Source organism: Ochotona curzoniae, unplaced genomic scaffold (genome assembly GCF_017591425.1).
Source record: "Ochotona curzoniae isolate NIBS_2020 unplaced genomic scaffold, NIBS_Ocur_1.0 scaffold_4505, whole genome shotgun sequence".
NCBI classification, from domain to species: Eukaryota; Metazoa; Chordata; class Mammalia; order Lagomorpha; family Ochotonidae; genus Ochotona; species Ochotona curzoniae.
Window position 1 is genome coordinate 3,678,531 of NW_024467118.1, and position 16,740 is coordinate 3,695,270.

At 48.2% G+C, this 16,740-nt stretch overlaps 1 pseudogene; it reads left to right on the top strand.

Annotated features, from left to right (window-relative positions):
* Positions 1 to 1,189: 1,189 nt before the first annotated feature.
* Positions 1,190 to 3,217, top strand: LOC121146751 (annotated as a pseudogene).
* The last annotated feature ends 13,523 nt before the right edge of the window (positions 3,218 to 16,740 follow it).

A 16,740-nucleotide genomic window follows, 5' to 3' on the forward strand; every position in this document is an offset into this window, starting at 1 on the left:
CGCAAGTGAAAGAATTAAGGACATTCCATTCAAACACTTTGAGATTTTAAAGACAGTCTTACATGAAATAATATCCAAAACACTAGGATTAAATTTTCATTTCATTCCAGTAGAACCAAGAAAGAGTTAGCTTTTAAGCATCACAGGATAATGTAGGTTATCGGTGATTTAATTCTATGATTATGTGAATTCAAATTAAAATGGAATTATTTCCACTCCTTTTACTTCATAATCTTAAAATCACTGTTAGAACAGCTCCCTACAGGTCTTTGGGGTCTCTAACACCGGTTGTAAGCCCAATTTGCATGTTTTTCTTTATTCTGCCACTCAGCATAATCCTAAGGGTTTTAGACTTTAGACTGTTCCCTTTTCTTATGGGGAAATTTAAGAGGGAATTTAGGGCAATCCGGTAGCTTGCATCAAGATGGGAAAAAGCAATCTTCCAGAGAAACTGAAATTTAAATATTACGAGTGGATGGGTTGCAGACATTCATTATCTGAAGGAACTTCAAGAAACTAATTTTAACTCGGATCACAGGCAGAAGACACTTGAAGGAAAGAGAATATCTTACACATATTTTATAAAAAATTAGATATAGCAAATTAGTAACAATTGTTGAGTGTGTGTGTGTATGTGTGTGTGTAGGGTGTGAGAAGGAATAGGTCCGCCGTGCACTAGTTCACTAAATGCCTGCAGCCACTGGGCCTCGGCCAGGCTGAAGACAGGAACCTGGCCCTCAATCCAGATCCTCTCCATGGTGGAGGAACTCAACTACCTGAGCCGCCACCTGCTCCTTCTCAGCGTGAGAGAAAGCCAGAGTCATTACCCCCTCAGTCATAGGACTTGAACCCAGTCAGTTACAGGATGTGGGAGTGCCAACTGTGGGCTTGGCCGTTCCACCAAAGGTTTACATTAACCACCCCTAACTTAAAATATAAACATGGTCCCTGCTGGCTTCGGTGCTGCTGTAGGGCAGCCCACAGCTAGAGGGATGGCTCCAAGATCTCTTGAGTTTCTTGCAATAATCTATGAACAGTTCAGAGAGTTACCTGGGACAGCTCATGTTTCAAAAAGGCTGAAGAAGCTGCCTCCTGCCCAGGACCCATGCTCTCTTGTCATACCACCATCAATACAGCATCCAGGGATCCCACAAGGGAGGGCCCAATTCTACGAGTACCCAGGTGGGCCATGACTGAAGCTGCACCTAGGTAAGCCTGAAAGACGGGCTAGATTGGAATGGCCCACCTGGCTACTGAGTGAGGCTCCACAAGGAGGAACAGGGTTACGCTGATTTGAGACCTGGATCGAGCGTCACTGAGGGTGACCTGCTTCCAGGAAGGGGGTGCACTCAGAGAAGCAGGGCTGTCACCACTCCCACTGTAATGTCAGTGATGGCTAGACAGGCTGAGTACCAGTGGGCTTGGGAGGCTGTTCAGCCAGCACGGAGACACTGAAAAGCTGAGAGGGAAGGTGGACTCAGGCTGGGTGACAAGTGAGATGTGCCTTGAATGGGGACTTTCAAACACAAGTTCTCTTATTCTATTAAAAATCGGGACCAGAAGAGCTCCTTTTTTGAGGCCGCTGGTCCAGAGATCAGCCTGAATGGGTTACTCCCTTCTCCATGCCTGGATTCTCCTGTAAGGATCTCGTGTCCCCCACTCTACCCCAGGTGGGACTGCCGTACTTCTCTGTAGAAGCATGTAGAAGACCCTGTAGGGTAAGATTTCACTTGGGTTATCCCAAAGGCCCTGTGTTGGTTAAAGTAACCATTTACACCAGGAAAACCTTACAAACTTCAGATCCACTCTCCACTGCTCCAGGGCACTTGAGAGGACCAGGAACTGGGGAGAGCCAGATCCGCAGTGGAATCTCCTTACACTCAGCCTGCAGGTGACCCGTGTGTCGGCAGGCTGCCACTGGCACAAACGGAGCACGCCTTTGCTCTGCTTTTGAGCTTGCTTGCTGAGGACTCTGGAATGGGCCGTTGTTGCTAGAACCACAGAGAGAAGCTCCGAGGGAGCAGGATTTTTTCCTTTGAATCAAAACCATTGTGAGACTTCCAGAGGAAAGAAAACTCCACAGAAGAAAGGAAACTTGGATTTTCAGTGCAATAAAATGTGTATAAATTAAAGAATACACAAAAACATTGGAGGAAAGCAAAGTGCTTTTTCGCATTAGTTTGTTTCCTGTTGCTGTAACAAAATCTGTAGGCACTCCAGGTGCTGGCACAAGTGCGGCCATGGCTGCCGCTGCTTTCTGAGTTAGCCACTGGACTGCAGCCGCTGGTGCAGGGCTGCCACCTGCGCCATTGCGCCTTCCACTTCGCTGCAGCCTGGAAGCAGGTTGCGGTCATTTCCAGCAGATCAAGCAGAAAGTGCAGCAGTGGGTGGAAGAGCGAGTGGCCTCTGTCCACAAGCAACCACACGAGAGCGTCATCCTGGTGGGCGAGAATTCCCACCAGTCACTTCCGAATCCTCAACAAAACCAGCTGCCCACAGGGGAATCAACAGCGAGACAATTGTGAGCCCGGTGTCAATCTCAAAGGAAGAATTGTTGAAATTAATAAACTCAGCAGCTGTGACATGTAGATGGCCTCCTGGATCAGCTGCCTCTTCCAGAGCACATCATTGAGGGGAAGATTTTTATGCTGTGTCCCCCCACAAGGACATGGACAGCTGTCATGTGGTCAAGGTCAGGTGCATGTGCTTGGGCAGATATTCCATGCTACTGGCCACCCTACGTGGAGTGTTGAACATAATCAAATGGGCATCCCAACCCTGGGGAAGAATGTGGTTGTGGCTGGAAGGTTGAAAAATGTTGGCATGCCCTTACAATGTGACCGCACATGGATGGGGTGCACAAAGTGACGCCACGGTGACAATGTCCCATTGGTACACTCCCGAAAAGCAGCTGAAGAAACACCGTTCTTGCATATTGTGGTATCTGCTGCAAGCATCACAAGCTTCATCACTGCAGATATGATTAAGGAGGGAGCCGCAGTGGTGGATGTGGGCATAAACAGTTCAGGACCCCATAACTGCTAAGCCCACGCTGATTGGCGGTGTGGATTTTAAAGGTGTCGGGAAGAAAGCTGGTTACATCACTCCAGTGCCTAGGGCTGTGGGTCCCATGACCACGGTGATGCTAATGAGGAACACCATTACTGCTGCCAAGGAAGTGCTGATGGCTGAAGGGTGTGGGGTAGCCACCAGTTAACCTGAGCCTGCGAGCCCGGAACAGCCCTCCAAGCCAACTCAAGCAGCAAGCAAGCTCTCTTGAGATGGTTTAAAAGGATGCTGTGAAAGATCGGATGGGTGGGTATTGGCACACACGGCTCCCTGCAACAGAGAGCCAGGCCAGTGTTCTAGCCAAGAGAAGCTGGTAGCCTAGTGGTCAACGTGTGATGCTTTCACAGCGGGAATGGATGAGATCTCTGTGAAACCACACCGGTTCAAAGTTTGCCTTCTCCAGGATTTCTAGGTGTTATTCCAATAAGAGTTGGTCTCGGGTTTCAAAACCGAGGTCAACTGGTCAAACTAAAGGCAAACGTGTTGCTAGGGAGAATTAGGGGAGAGGGCAAGAGGAAATCATGGTAATTGGGTAGTAAAAAAATGCCCAAACGCCTGTACCTGCTGATGGGTAGCCAGAGCGGATGGAAGGCGGTGTCCGCAGTCGTGTTCCGGAGCTGCGCCTGTGGCTTGGCCGCTCCCGGCAGCAGAGTCAGGAGTTGCTGTGGCTGCTGTTGGCTCTCCTTGTTACTCTTGCACGAGGCCTCCCCATTTTAGCTTTCTAGGGTTGGAAGGTTTGTAAATTGTTCATACGTGTTGTGATGTTTGGTTTTTGTTATTGCTTAGACTTCATTGTTTTTGTCTGCGGGGTTGGGGATGGAGATGCTATGTCATCTTTGGTACTTCTTGAGACCTGTTTTTGGAAACCACCACTTGGACTTGATAATCATGAGGGCAGCTTGTCCACAAGCTCGTTTTCTGCCAGAGACTGGTCGGCAGCTGCCCACTTTCTGCCATGGGCTGTGGAGCTTTCCCAGCTTGAAGAGCTTGAGTTAATCAGACTGTGATGAAAGGCTGTGTGTATGTGATAAACAAAACATATCTGTCTGTGGAATGAGTTTCTGAATAAAAAACACATGAGGCACATAATGTATAAAGGTTTTAAAGTTTCAAGTGCAAGGTGCTGACATCTGCCCAACTCTCGGGACGCCCTGTTGGTTGCACTGCAGCATGGCAGGTGGCACCATGTGGGGGGATGTCATGTGAGGGGAGGGAGCCAGAGGTTCCGGAGTGAGGCTTACCATTTTAAAATTCTTCTTTTCTGTGCATTTGAAAGGCAGAGAGAGCCATGCTTCTCCATCTACTGGGCCACACCGCGAATGCCCACAGTGGGCACTCCAGCTGGATCTCCCACTTCAGGGGTCACAAGTGGTGAGTTACCCCACTGTGACACTGCCCACCAGGCTGCTTTTATAGCAATCCACTCTCATTCTTGTGTGTGTGTTTTTAAATTTGGAAGGTAGACTTGGGAGTAGATCTCCCATCCCCTGGTTCATTCCCCAGATAGCCTCAATGGCCAGAACAGAGCGGGCCAGACCAAATCCAGGAGCTTCTTCCAAGTCTCCCACATGGGTGGCATGGGTCCACGCTCTTGGCCATCCTCTGCTGCTTTCCCAGGCACATTATCAAGGAGGTGGAATAGGCACCCATACGGGATGCCAGCATTGCACTGCACACAGCGGCCTTACGTGCTATGCCTCATTGCCAGCCCCAGAAACCCACTCTCCCAGGAGCTAAGAGCCAACTCCAAAAGAGCAGCATTAATCTGGAGGCAATGACTCCGTTACCTCCCAGGGCCACCTCTTCATGATTTCATCCCTTCTCACTGGGCACTGAGCTCCCAGAGTACTGTTCAGGTTATTGGAGTTACAGAAGGAAAAAGAATTAGGCAGCAAAAGACTTGAAGAAACGATAGCCAAAAAAATTATCAAATTGAGAAAAGTTGAAAATACCTATAGGAAGCTGAGCAAGCCCTCAGTAGAATGAAAGTGCACTAGGGCACTTGGACTTCCAAACCCCAAGGAGCAGGTGTGAACTGACGAGTCCGGCCTGAAAAGCTGTCCTTCAAGATACAAGTGGAAAAAAAACTCTTGTCATTCACAGGCTGCGAGAAATGAAGTAACAGCCCAATGTGCCACGGGCCATCTCAAAATGCTTTTAAAAGAAAAAAAAAATATTCAGGATTTTAAATTTTTTTAGATTTATTAAAAAATCTAAACTTAGTAGATTCACTTTTATTCATAGGTACAATTTTAAGAATTTAAGGATGTCTCCCTCTTCCCCTGCCCCTGCTGTACTTTCAGATGCCTGAGCAGATGAAGCAGGCCGTGAAGGCGGTGGCTGCCTGGGCAGCAGTGTGAGCTCATGAGCAAGGATTTCTGGTTAACTGAGAGGAAGTTGAGAGAACTCCTGTCTCTACCACCCCTTCAGTTCTTGTAGGTGTTTTGTTGACACTGAACTGTGAGCCAGAAGACCAAGGTTGCCGTCCTGGGCAGCCACCTACAGCCTCTGTGGCTTTCCAGTCGCACCTGCCCTGGGCACCAACGTCAAGTTCACCCACGTCTCTCAGGACACCTGCTGAACTATGAGGGTCCCACCTGCTATTGTCTCAGCCTTGTAAAGTTTCCCTCCACCAAGCTTTGCGGGGTCTGGGGTGAGGGGAGGGTCCTCGAGCAATTCAGAAGTAGCCCGCTTGTTTTGATTTTGGACGTTTAATTTCAGAGTAACTTTACCATAAGGAAACCGCGAGGTCTGGATGGTCGCCATTCTTTGTCTACAGCTCTCCGCTGCCGGGGATTTCACTGTGACTAACGGAATACTGCCATCTGGCGTGAGCATTTGGGAGTGACAGGAGCTGGAGTCTCAGGAGAAAGGAAAGGTCCTTGAAACGGCAAAAACAATTTGCTTCCTGCATTTTCTGTCCTTTTGCCTCACTGCCCCGTGAGAAGGTTCAGGGTTCCCACGCGCACCGTGCCTCGGCTTGCCACGCGCCTTCCCGTGCTGGCCCTGCTGTCGGCTATGGCGGCACTCCCTGCAACAGTGACGCCTTGGCAGACCCGGGAGTCCATGCTTGCCGTCCTCTCGGGTATGGCTGGCAAGGCGGTGCTCTGGGGCTGTGGGAAGAGCAGTAGAGCCCTGGTTTTCTGTGCACTCAGGTCCCCAAGTCTATACGCCCCATTCCCTGTGCTCACAAATAATGGCTTAACAACAACAGTAAAATCTGGGCCGTCATGGTCTGAGCCTCTTTCAGCCTGTTGGATTCTTAGGGGCCCAGGTGTCCTAAAGATGCCCTGTCCTGACAGCCCAATGACCTGAAGCCGAGGCTAGGTTGTCACATCCATGCATGTGGGGGCCCGGGGCCATAGCGTAGTGACCAAAGTCCTTGCTTTGCACACCCGAGATCCCATATGGGCGCCAGTTCTAATCCCGAAGCCCCGCTTCCCTTCCAGCTCCCTGCTGTGGCCTGGGACAGCAGTTGAGGACAGCCCAAATCCTTGGGACCCTGCACCCACGTGGGAGACCCCGGAATTGCTCCTGGCTGCTGCTTCAGATTGGCTCAGCTCCAGCCATTGCACTCACTTGGGGAGTGAATTATCGGGTGGAAGATCTTTCTGTCTCTCCTCCTCTCTGTATATCCTAATAAAAATAAATAAATCTTAAAAAAAAACCCACACGACACATCCATGCATGTGATGGGAAGGTCCCTATAGGCCAGTGACCAGTCCATATCTCAAGATCACAAGGTCATCTGAGCCCACTCCTCTGAGAACCCAGAGCAAGTTCTGAACCCTCGTCCCGGAAAGGAAGTCCGCACGGTGCACAGTGACGCTCTTGAATTCGAGATGTCTAGGTTGCAGGGACTCCATCACCATGTCCCTCCCGAGTGGTGTCCCACTCAGCATCCCCAGCTCTCTAACTCGCTCCAATCTGCAAGGAGACACATTTAATCACGGGCAGATTGTGAGCGACTCAGGCCAGATACTTCTGCAGCCAGGGTGGTCAGAGCTGTTCTTAATTTTGTTTCTTCGTGGAGCAAAAAAACCCAGCATTTACTGCCAAGAGAAAAAAGAATGTTTGAAGATGAAATCTTGCCACACACAAGAAGAGAACATCTGCGGAGAGCAGCCACGGAGGCCCGAGTCTGCGGGGCACCTCAGCCACCTGCCTTCCCTGCAGAATGAAGTCGGGGGGCCCTGCGACCACACCGGGTCAGGTGTCTCATTGACGATGGACAAGAAAAGTCTAGTTTTAAAGCTCTTCTCCTGCAAAAATGAAAGAATAAACACACATACACACACTCACTCAGATACACCCTTCTACCTCTTACAGGATTGCGGTAAGGCTTACGAGTGCCCACACATCCGGGGGCATGCCATGCTCTTACCTCATCTTGGCTGTGTGTGCTCCTCCTGTCTTAAGGGGTGGAGGACCCTTCTTCCTCGGTCATTGATCTTGCAGCCTTCTGTGTTCGCCATGGACTTTAATCTATATGTGTTGCTGGTGGCTGCTGCCTCCCTCCGTACCCCTCAGTCGCACAGTCAGCCCCAGGAAGGGCTTCTCCCAAGGAGAGGTTTTCCCACTGCTTCAGCCCCTTCCCCCAGCTGGATCTCCTTTGGTTGGCGGACTCCTCTTTGAGTTTCCCTCCTTGCTCTCACCACAGGCAAAGGTACATCAGCCAAAACCTCACTTGCAGATGAGTGCTCTCCTCCACCTGTGATCTCCCAGGGGCCAGCCTGAGAGCCAAGAGGTGACAGAGCTGCTCAACACCAGCACTCGTCAGCCCTGGTGACAATGGGAAGATACAGCCTGAAATTGTCAGTGGCCATGGTCACCATGGAGAAAGAACTAAAGAGTAAGATAACGGGAAACTTGAGCCAAGGGAATGGAAGGAAGTTCATGTGGCTTTGTGTGCCCCTGAATCTGGCATGGCAAAAGCAACCATGAAGGATTTCAAAGTGGCCTACATAAAAATGGGAAGTAGCTGGTGCAGTCAGGAGCACGTTGGTGTGGACTCACGGCCTCAAGCTCCACACGTTGGACATGTCGACTCGTCCTCCAAGACTGTTCTCCCTGGGTTCCTGTTTGAGCTGGAGACACCAACACTTGCCCGCTCGTCGCTCCTGAGATCTAGACTCCTCTGTCATCATTCCCCTGCCTCACTCTTGCAGCTGTCAGAGGGACCAGACCTGCTGTTCCTCCCCTGACTCTTTCAGCCACCTGCCACCTTTCCTCTGGAATTAGTAGAGTTGACCACCTGCAGTTTTTGCCCCGGTCTTGCCTCTCATGTTGCTATGGTGGTGTCAATTAGAGTAGACTTAAGTAAAACATCAGACAATGGCAGTTCTTTGCTTAAACCTGTTCATGGGTCCTGTTACTCTAGAACATCAGCCAGAATGTTTACATGGTACACGACATGTTCCATGGAATCTCTCTCCCGCCTCACTGTCCACATCACTTCGCCCACAGGTGACGTGTAGTTCAACTCCATGCCTTTGTGCATCCCCAGAAAAGAAGGTAGGGCTCGTCTCTGTTAACGAGCCTTGGAGTCCTACCGACCTGGCTTCAAATCATTGTCATCTACTTCTTCAGCAAGCTACTTCCCCGGCCTCACTGTGTCTCCTTGAAAAGTGAGGCCTGCTGCCAGTAGCTGTTCACTATGCAGGTTGCCATGAGAGCTCAGAGACTTTGTGAAAAGCACTAGACACAGCACTAAGTCTTGTAGATGCCACCCCTTTTGACTGTATTCTGCCCTCTGCCAAGAACAGTCTCCTTCCCGACTTTGTCCCCGCTGCCCCCGGGCTTGGCTCTCTGCTGCTTCGGCCTGACTCAGATAAGGGCTCATCTTCAAAAATGTGCTAGGGCCAGGTGGGGGTGCCTGCCTCTGTGCCACCCGTGTCCATCAGGATCCATGGCTCACCTCATCTCTTCAGGGTCCCTGGGAGCGGAGATGGCGGGCACCAGCCTTACAGCTCAAGTTCCTAATGGTTTGAGGCTTACAGTAAGTAGGCGTGTTGGACATCTTCCTCCGCCACCTGGCATTGACCACACTGGTGTCTCTGCCTTTTGATGCATCCCATTTTCTGCTTAGTTTCTGAGTGCATGTGGCTGGTGCTGTTACCTCTGTTTCCATCTTGCTGGATTCCGACAGGTGAGACATTAGGGGAGACAGGACTTGTGAATACAAATAAAGAGAAACAACTGGACGTTCTCTTTCCCTTCCAGCAAAGCTCTTTCCCCTTTGCTCATGACCTTGAAATGGGGATTGTGCAAACTGGACCAACATCTCATGACTGCCATATATTTACTAGGCTCAGCCAAGGGAGCTAAGCCTTCTGTGAGGAGGAGACCCTTGGGGTGTGTCAAACCCAGACCTTGCCATCCTCACTGCTAAGGCATGGATGGTCCAGGAAGTGTCAGGATGGCTACACAACCTGGGGATTCCGGAACTGCGAGTAGAGTGCCAAGCCAAAGGATGGGGAGTTTGGTCTGTTCCGATTCAGATTCCTGAAAGTCTTTTGGTTTTAATAATGACAAGAGTAACAAGCTTAGAAATGAACTTAAGTTGTGTGTGTGTGTGTGTGTGTGTGTGTGTGTGTGTGTGTGTGTGTGTGAGAAACGGGAAGAAATACAGTACAAAGCCCAGCTAAGGAGTCTTCCCATAGCGACACAGCCAGGGAGTATTAGTGGTTACTTCTTTTTGGGTTGCTTGGAGGAGAATGTTATCTTAGATACAAGGGTGCTTCCGAAAGTTTATGGGGACATTAAGAAATACATTTGTTTTTATACAAAAATTTGAAAACATGGTGATATACGTTGTCCACGAGCTTCTGGAAGATCCTGTATACGCATGGATTTAATGTTTTTTGATAGCAGACCAGACCTATCTCTTAGTTTTTTTTTTTTTTAAAGATTTTATTTTTATTGGAAAGGCAGATATACAGAGAGGAGAGACAGAGAGGAAGATCTTCCATCCGATGATTCACTCCCCAAGTGAGCGCAACGGCCGATGCTATGCCGATCCGAAGCCAGGAGCCTCTTCCGGGTCTCCCACGCGGGTGCAGGTTCCCAAAGCTTTGGGCTGTCCTCTGCTGCTTTCCCGGGCCACAGGCAGGGAGCTGGAAGGGAAGCGGGGCTGCCGGGATTAGAACAGGCACCGTTGTATTTTTCACAAAGTGTTTGAAGTCCCTCATCTGTGTAACACCCAGCAGCGTGCTGGCACAAAGAGGCAACTCACACTTGGTGACAGCAAAGATGGGTAAGTTCCTGTAAACTCCCTTTTTGGATTTTAAACATTTCTGCTGAGATGGATAGCCTGTTTCCCTCATTCTTTGCATCTTCACCTGCCAAAGGGATTTTCTCTGCGCTCCCGAGGCTTAGAAGGAAAACCTGCAGCTTTCCCTGGTGGCTCAGGGAGGAGTAAGAGTGGCCGTGCCTGTTGGATCATGGACCAGGCGTGAGCAGCCTCCTTGGTGTCGGCTCCGTCTGCGCTCCCCGGCCCGCTCCTGGGAGACAGAAGTGAGCAGCTGGTCCTGGAGGAGACTACTCAGTGTCCAGGTGGAGGCTCGCTGTGATCACACAGAACCACATGTTCCAGCCGCGAAGCTGATGTGTGAACTCCATCTGACTTCCATGCTGTGCCCAGCTGACTGCAAATTTGGGAGTGGACAGAGGGGTTTGCAGAGGCTTTGTCTTGATTCGTTGGCCAGAAACAGACAAAATCTGAGAAAAAAAATCCCATGTGGGTGAGGCCAATGCTCTGGGCTGACTGAGGGTCTGACTTGAAGTTCTAACAACATCCTCACGCTTCTGGCAGGTCCGGGAGCCTTCGTTGCCATTGGTCACAGTGAGAAGCTGTTTTTATTTGGTCAGACTAAGGCTGAGGAAGCAGTGTTGTGTTGCTCTCCGGCTGACCTGAAGTGACTGGGTCATGGGCACTGCTTTTCTTGGCAAAGTGAGGCTGCCAAAGGTGATGGGAAAAGTGGCTTGGGGATGTGGTTGAGTCCCTTTTTCCTGTTTCTTTGACAAAGCTACAGCCTGGGACTTGAATCTGCAAAGACGATGGCATTTTGTGTGGGACTTGGGATACGCCTGTAGGTTTCCAGGGTCACGTGAAGCTCGCCCCAGGCGAGCGGTGCGAAGTCTGGTGCTGCTGAAGCTTTCTGTGACCGAACCAGAGCGAGGAGCGGGAATCCTCCGGGCAGCCGAAGCAACCAGCACCAGTGCAATGCAGACTTCACGTCATTCTAGATTTGAACAACACATTTGGAAATAACTAAGAACATTTGAATGTAGATTGCCCATTAGGTAGTATCAAGGAGTTTTCATAATTTTTTGGTATATTTGATTTATTTAATAAATTGTTTTTAATCAGATAGCTACTTGGCTATATAAAGATTACATGTTTATTCATTTTAAGGAAAAGTTTTGGCTACAGGCCTATAATCTGTTTGGAATATTACAAAGTCCTCCTTGACTATTTGTTAAGGCATAATATTATAATGGTGTCACTAATTAATATTTATTATCAATAATCAGTTGCATGGTGTTCAGGACAGTTCAGTGGCTCACAGAGTTAGTCCCAAGGAGAACAGCCATAAATTGAGAGTGCTTTAGAGAGATCATGGCAAAATGCAATTATAAAATAATGTGCATTTCCTAGTAGCATTTTATCTGATCATTATTTGATAAAGCTCTCAATGACCATTCCTGAGAAGTAATCATTGCATGATGATACAAGTTCCTGGCGCTCTCAAACTCATTACAAGCTCAATAGTCGAGAGTAAAATTCGGGAGGAAAAAAATCAGTAATAGAGAAACTATGTGTGTTCAGATGTCAATCCACCTGTCAGTGTAACAGAAGATTCTCGGAAAACAGGATTGAGATACACATTTTTCTGAAATTGTTTGAACTCTATGGATAGTTTTTTATAATGTGCATTTCCACGAAGCTTTTGAAGGTCCCTGGTACACAGGGAAATACAATTGACTGTAATACCCAGCGAGTGTGTGTTTATATTCTTTATTAGTACAGATCTCAGCCCAAAGCCACAGACACCAGCGGTAGTACTGAGAAGTACTGATATTCATATTATTTCACATAGTCGGGAATGTACCATGCATGAAATGAGAGAGGATGAGGAGAACTGGTGTCAAAACAAGAATTTGCTAAATTACTGTTTGCAAAAGTTACTTCTAAATATTTATGCAAGTTTTCCATGGACTTTCTTGGTGCCAGTGTGTTACCTATAAGCATTAATTCAGAAATGAGCTAATTGCAACTTTTGATGCCCATAAATTAGTAATATTTTAGGATACATAAAAACCAAGGGATTAACATAATGCAAGAAGGTATTTATAATTCCAAGATAAAAAAAACAAGCACTAAGAATAAGCCAAAGGAATGTATGGGCTTAGAGTAACCAACCTTCATGCTGCTGGGGTTTTCCGTGCGAGCCCAAGATGGCTCTTTGTCATTTTGTATTTTTCTCAGTGAATCAAAGTGAAGTAATTCTCCATATATCGGATCGTAACACGCCGTACCGTTTTATTTTTAAAAAGATTTATTTTTCATTGGAAAGTCGGATATACACAGAGGAAGAGAGACAGAGAGGAAGATCTTCCATCCAATGATTCACTCCCCAAGTGAGCCGCAACGGCTGGAGCTGCACTGATCCGAAGCCAGGAGCCAGGAACTTCCTCCAGGTCTCCCACACGGGTGCAGGATCCCAGTGGTCTGGGCCATCCTCGACTGCTTTCCCAGGCCACAAGCAGGGAGCTGGATGGGAAGTGGAGCTGCCGGGATTAGAACCGAAGCCCATATGGGATTCTGGCACTTTGAAGGCGAGGACTTCAGGCGCTAGGCCACAGCGCTGGTCCCCCCACCCCCACGCCGTACCATTTTAAAAACTGAAGTTGAAATGTCATTCAAGTTACTTATCTGGAGGTACAACTAGGAAGAGCCCAGGGACAGAAGGAGAGGCAGAGAGACGAGGGAAGACCAGGAGGCGTACAGCGTGGTGAGCAGAACCGAGCTGTGGCCACAGGTCCCTAGGAGCTACCCGGAAGTGGTGCTCCATCCGAGTGCTCACCACCCATTGTTGGAGCAGCAGTCTGCTCTGCACAACTCCACAGCAGGGCACCTGCTTGCCTCTGGACTGGCCCCGTGCGGCTCTGTTGGTGCTGAGGCACTCACTGTCCCTTCACCGGGGGTCTGTTTGTATAAACAAGACTGAATGCCATGTCTTGTGAGTCCTTGAATCATCAGGAAGTCTTAGGATCCCAGTCCTTGCATGGAGATCTGAAAGAGAAACTTGGAAATAGAGGGAAAAAATCAAGGAAAGGAAAGTTTGAATGAAACTGAAACACTTGAACAGTAATCTTTTAGAGGTACATTCAGATTTAAATCAAGCTCTTTGTTTTGAAAGAGCAACAGAGAGGGAGAGACAACATGATCTACAACAGCGAGGGCTTGGCCAGGCTGAAGCCAGGAGCCAGGAGCTCCGTTAAGGTCCCCCATGCAGGTGACATGGGTCCAACCTTCAGGCCGTATCCTGCTTTCCCAGGAGCACTAGCAGGATGCTGGATCTGAAGCAGGACAGCTAGGACTTGAACTTGTAGTCCAGTAGAGGATGTTGGAGTTGCAAGCAGCAGGTTCACTTGGCGTAGCCACAAAGTTGTTTCTAAGAATGCAACTCGAGTGTTCCACCAAAGGCCACACGAGACAACCTGGCCGGAAATGTAGGTGACAAGTCAACACACTGAGGTTTGCGCCAGATGTCATTCTAGAAGTGTTCTTAAAAGGCCTAATTATAAATGTTTAAAATCAGAGAAGCTGCACACATGCGTGCTGTGTGGATTGTCTCAGAAGGAAGACTCATGCCCTAAGCCTCCAAACCTGCGAACAGAGCCTTGCTTGGAAATGGGTCTCCGCAGACTGCATTCGCATGAGGCCATCCTGTCCTTGAGAAATGGGACTTGGACAGAAAGATTCACACAGGGAAGGCAGCTGAAGGAAGACAGGGAAGTCACGCATTGACAAACCAGGAGACGCCACCATTTCCAGCATCCAGGGGAAACTAGAAGAGGAAGCGGAGGGTCGGTCAGAGAACACGGCCCGATTTTCACCTTGTTGGACTTGCAGCTTCCAGAACGCCGAGTGAATGTGTTTAAGTGTTGCAGTCTGCAGCGTTGCTATGGCAACCTAGAAGAGAATCCATACACCACGTGTACACATCCACACATGAATGCATGATTTGTATACCTTGAAATGAATTTTGTTTTTAATTTTTAAAATGCTCAGTTACTTTTGCCAACTAGGAAACAGCAGTAATAAGAAGTAAAACCATTCAAATGGAATTGCAGCTCAAACAAACTGATTACTGCATAAAGCAGCTGACCAGTAAGTGAACTAGCCGTCCATGGACCCCTCTCCCTGAGCCCCGCGAGGCCCCAGGCAGCACGGGGGAAATGGTTAGTCCTAACTGCTTAGGAGTCCTTCTACTTGAGAGTTCAATTGATATGTGCCATCTTACACGTTTAAGTATTCTTCTGTAACATGAAAATGTTTCTAAATGTGGAAAGTTAGGCTTTATCTGGCTGAATGCCAGCAAAATTGCAATGATAAACAAACTTGTTATGCATGGCCTATTTTCTATTAATGGGTGAGTAGGGTTAAGATTTTCAATAAGGGCCCAGTGCAGTAGCCTAGTGGCTAAAGTCCTCACCTTGCATGCGCTGGGATCTATGTGGGAGCCACTTTGTGTCCCAGCTGCTCCACTTCTAATCCAGCTCCCCGCTTGTGGCCTGAGAAAGCAGTGAAGGATGGCCCAAGGCTTTGGGACCCTGAACCTGCATGGGTGACCCGGAAGAAGCTCTTGGCTCCTGGCTTCAGATTGACTTAGCTCTAGCCATTGTGGCCACTTAGGGACCTGTCTCTCTGTTTTTCCTTCTCTGTAGATCTGATTATCAATAAAATAAATACATCTTTAAAAAGGATTTTAAACAAAATTTAAGCATGAAATGATTGTTTTAGTTTAGATAAATCACTGATGTCTTTATAATCATGATGTTTTCTGTTGAAGCAAGCAAAATTGATTCATATTAAAATTTTTTTAGAAATGTTAATAGTGATATAAAATAGACTATGGAAATATTCATGAATATAAAATACTTAAAATTACTGAAGCACAGAACATTTTTAAAACTAGGATTGAGTCATATTAATAAGCAAATTACCTACCCAGCATTCCAGGTTCATCCCGGCGCCAAGGCTGTGCAACCACATCATGAAAAATAAAAACTTAAACACAAGAAAACACAAAAGGGCCTGCAAAATGTGGGCACCCAACAGGCAAGGGAGGAGGGGTCGGCTTGTTCACGCCCTCAAAGCTGAAATACCCCACCGTCCGTCTCTCACTCTGCCCGTTAAATCATTGACAGGTTAATTGTGCAGCGATCATAGTATTCAAGCAGCTAGAAGCCAAAGAACAAGTGATTTTGCTTTTTTTCTATTGATAAAATTACCAAGTTGATCAAGATTTTCTTACACTGAAGAAAAGGCAGTTGAAATGTGTAAAAATGTATTATGTGTTTGTAATTTGTAATGTTTGAAGTTGTAAGATCATTAAGGTTTCTTATTCTAAACAGATATCCACTTTACACCTGACCTTTTTTTTTTTTTTTTTGCTTAGTAGGTACTTTATTCCAGCAGGGTAGGAATGGCAGAGGAGGGGGTGGGGAAGGGACGTGTCTCCTTCCAGGGGCTGCCAAGGCAAGGGAAGGGGCAAGGTCACACCTGTTTTTATCTTTGTAACTTTGTGTTTTTCTTAAGCAGAACTCAACATTTATGTTAAACTGTACCCCAGGAAACTCTTCTAGCTGTGGTCTTAGGTAGAGGAACACGGGAACATCGAATGCGGGCCTTGGCAGCGCAGAAGCCGGAGGGATGGGTGTCCTGACCTCTTTTTCCCGCCACCTTCCGATCGCTCATCCCAAGCAGCAGCCAGAGAGTGGGGGAGCCTGAATGTTTCAGTCCACAGAGCTCAGCCTTTCTGCGTGGAAAGGGGAGGCAAAGGAACAAACAGGACATGTCCAACACAGAGAGGACCCTCCCAGTGCTATGATGGGCCTCCACCGGAGTAACAGTGGGCAACGGAACGCCTTACACATCTGGATGTGAGAGAAGATTGGGCAGAGATGTCAGCACCTTCTGTGTCCTCTCTCACCTGCACCTGCCTGCAGACAGGCGTGCCCTGTGTGCGCTGGTCCCACCTGCAGTGCCACAGCCACCGCAGCCTCCTGGCATCATCAAGCATACTGGATCAGAATCTGCAGTTACAATGATTCTGTAGTGATTTGTCCACCCAACAAATGGATACTTCTGGAATTCCATTTAGAGTTTAAATCACAGGCTTGCACAGCATTGAGGCTCCAAGATGCTCTCAGCCCCAGGCAGTTTTCAATAAAACAACAGCCCTTGCTGCTGAGAAAGCTCTGGACCAAGATGGGCAGAGGCAGCTCAGATGTTCCTCAGGGTTCTGTCTGTCCAGCGCAGGACATAGTCCTTCGGCTTTGCACTGGTGGCTTTCTGGCATGCCCACACTTCCAATTGCTATCACTGCTGATGACTGCCTGGACTCTGCACATGCTGTGTCCTCTGGTAAATGTGCCTCT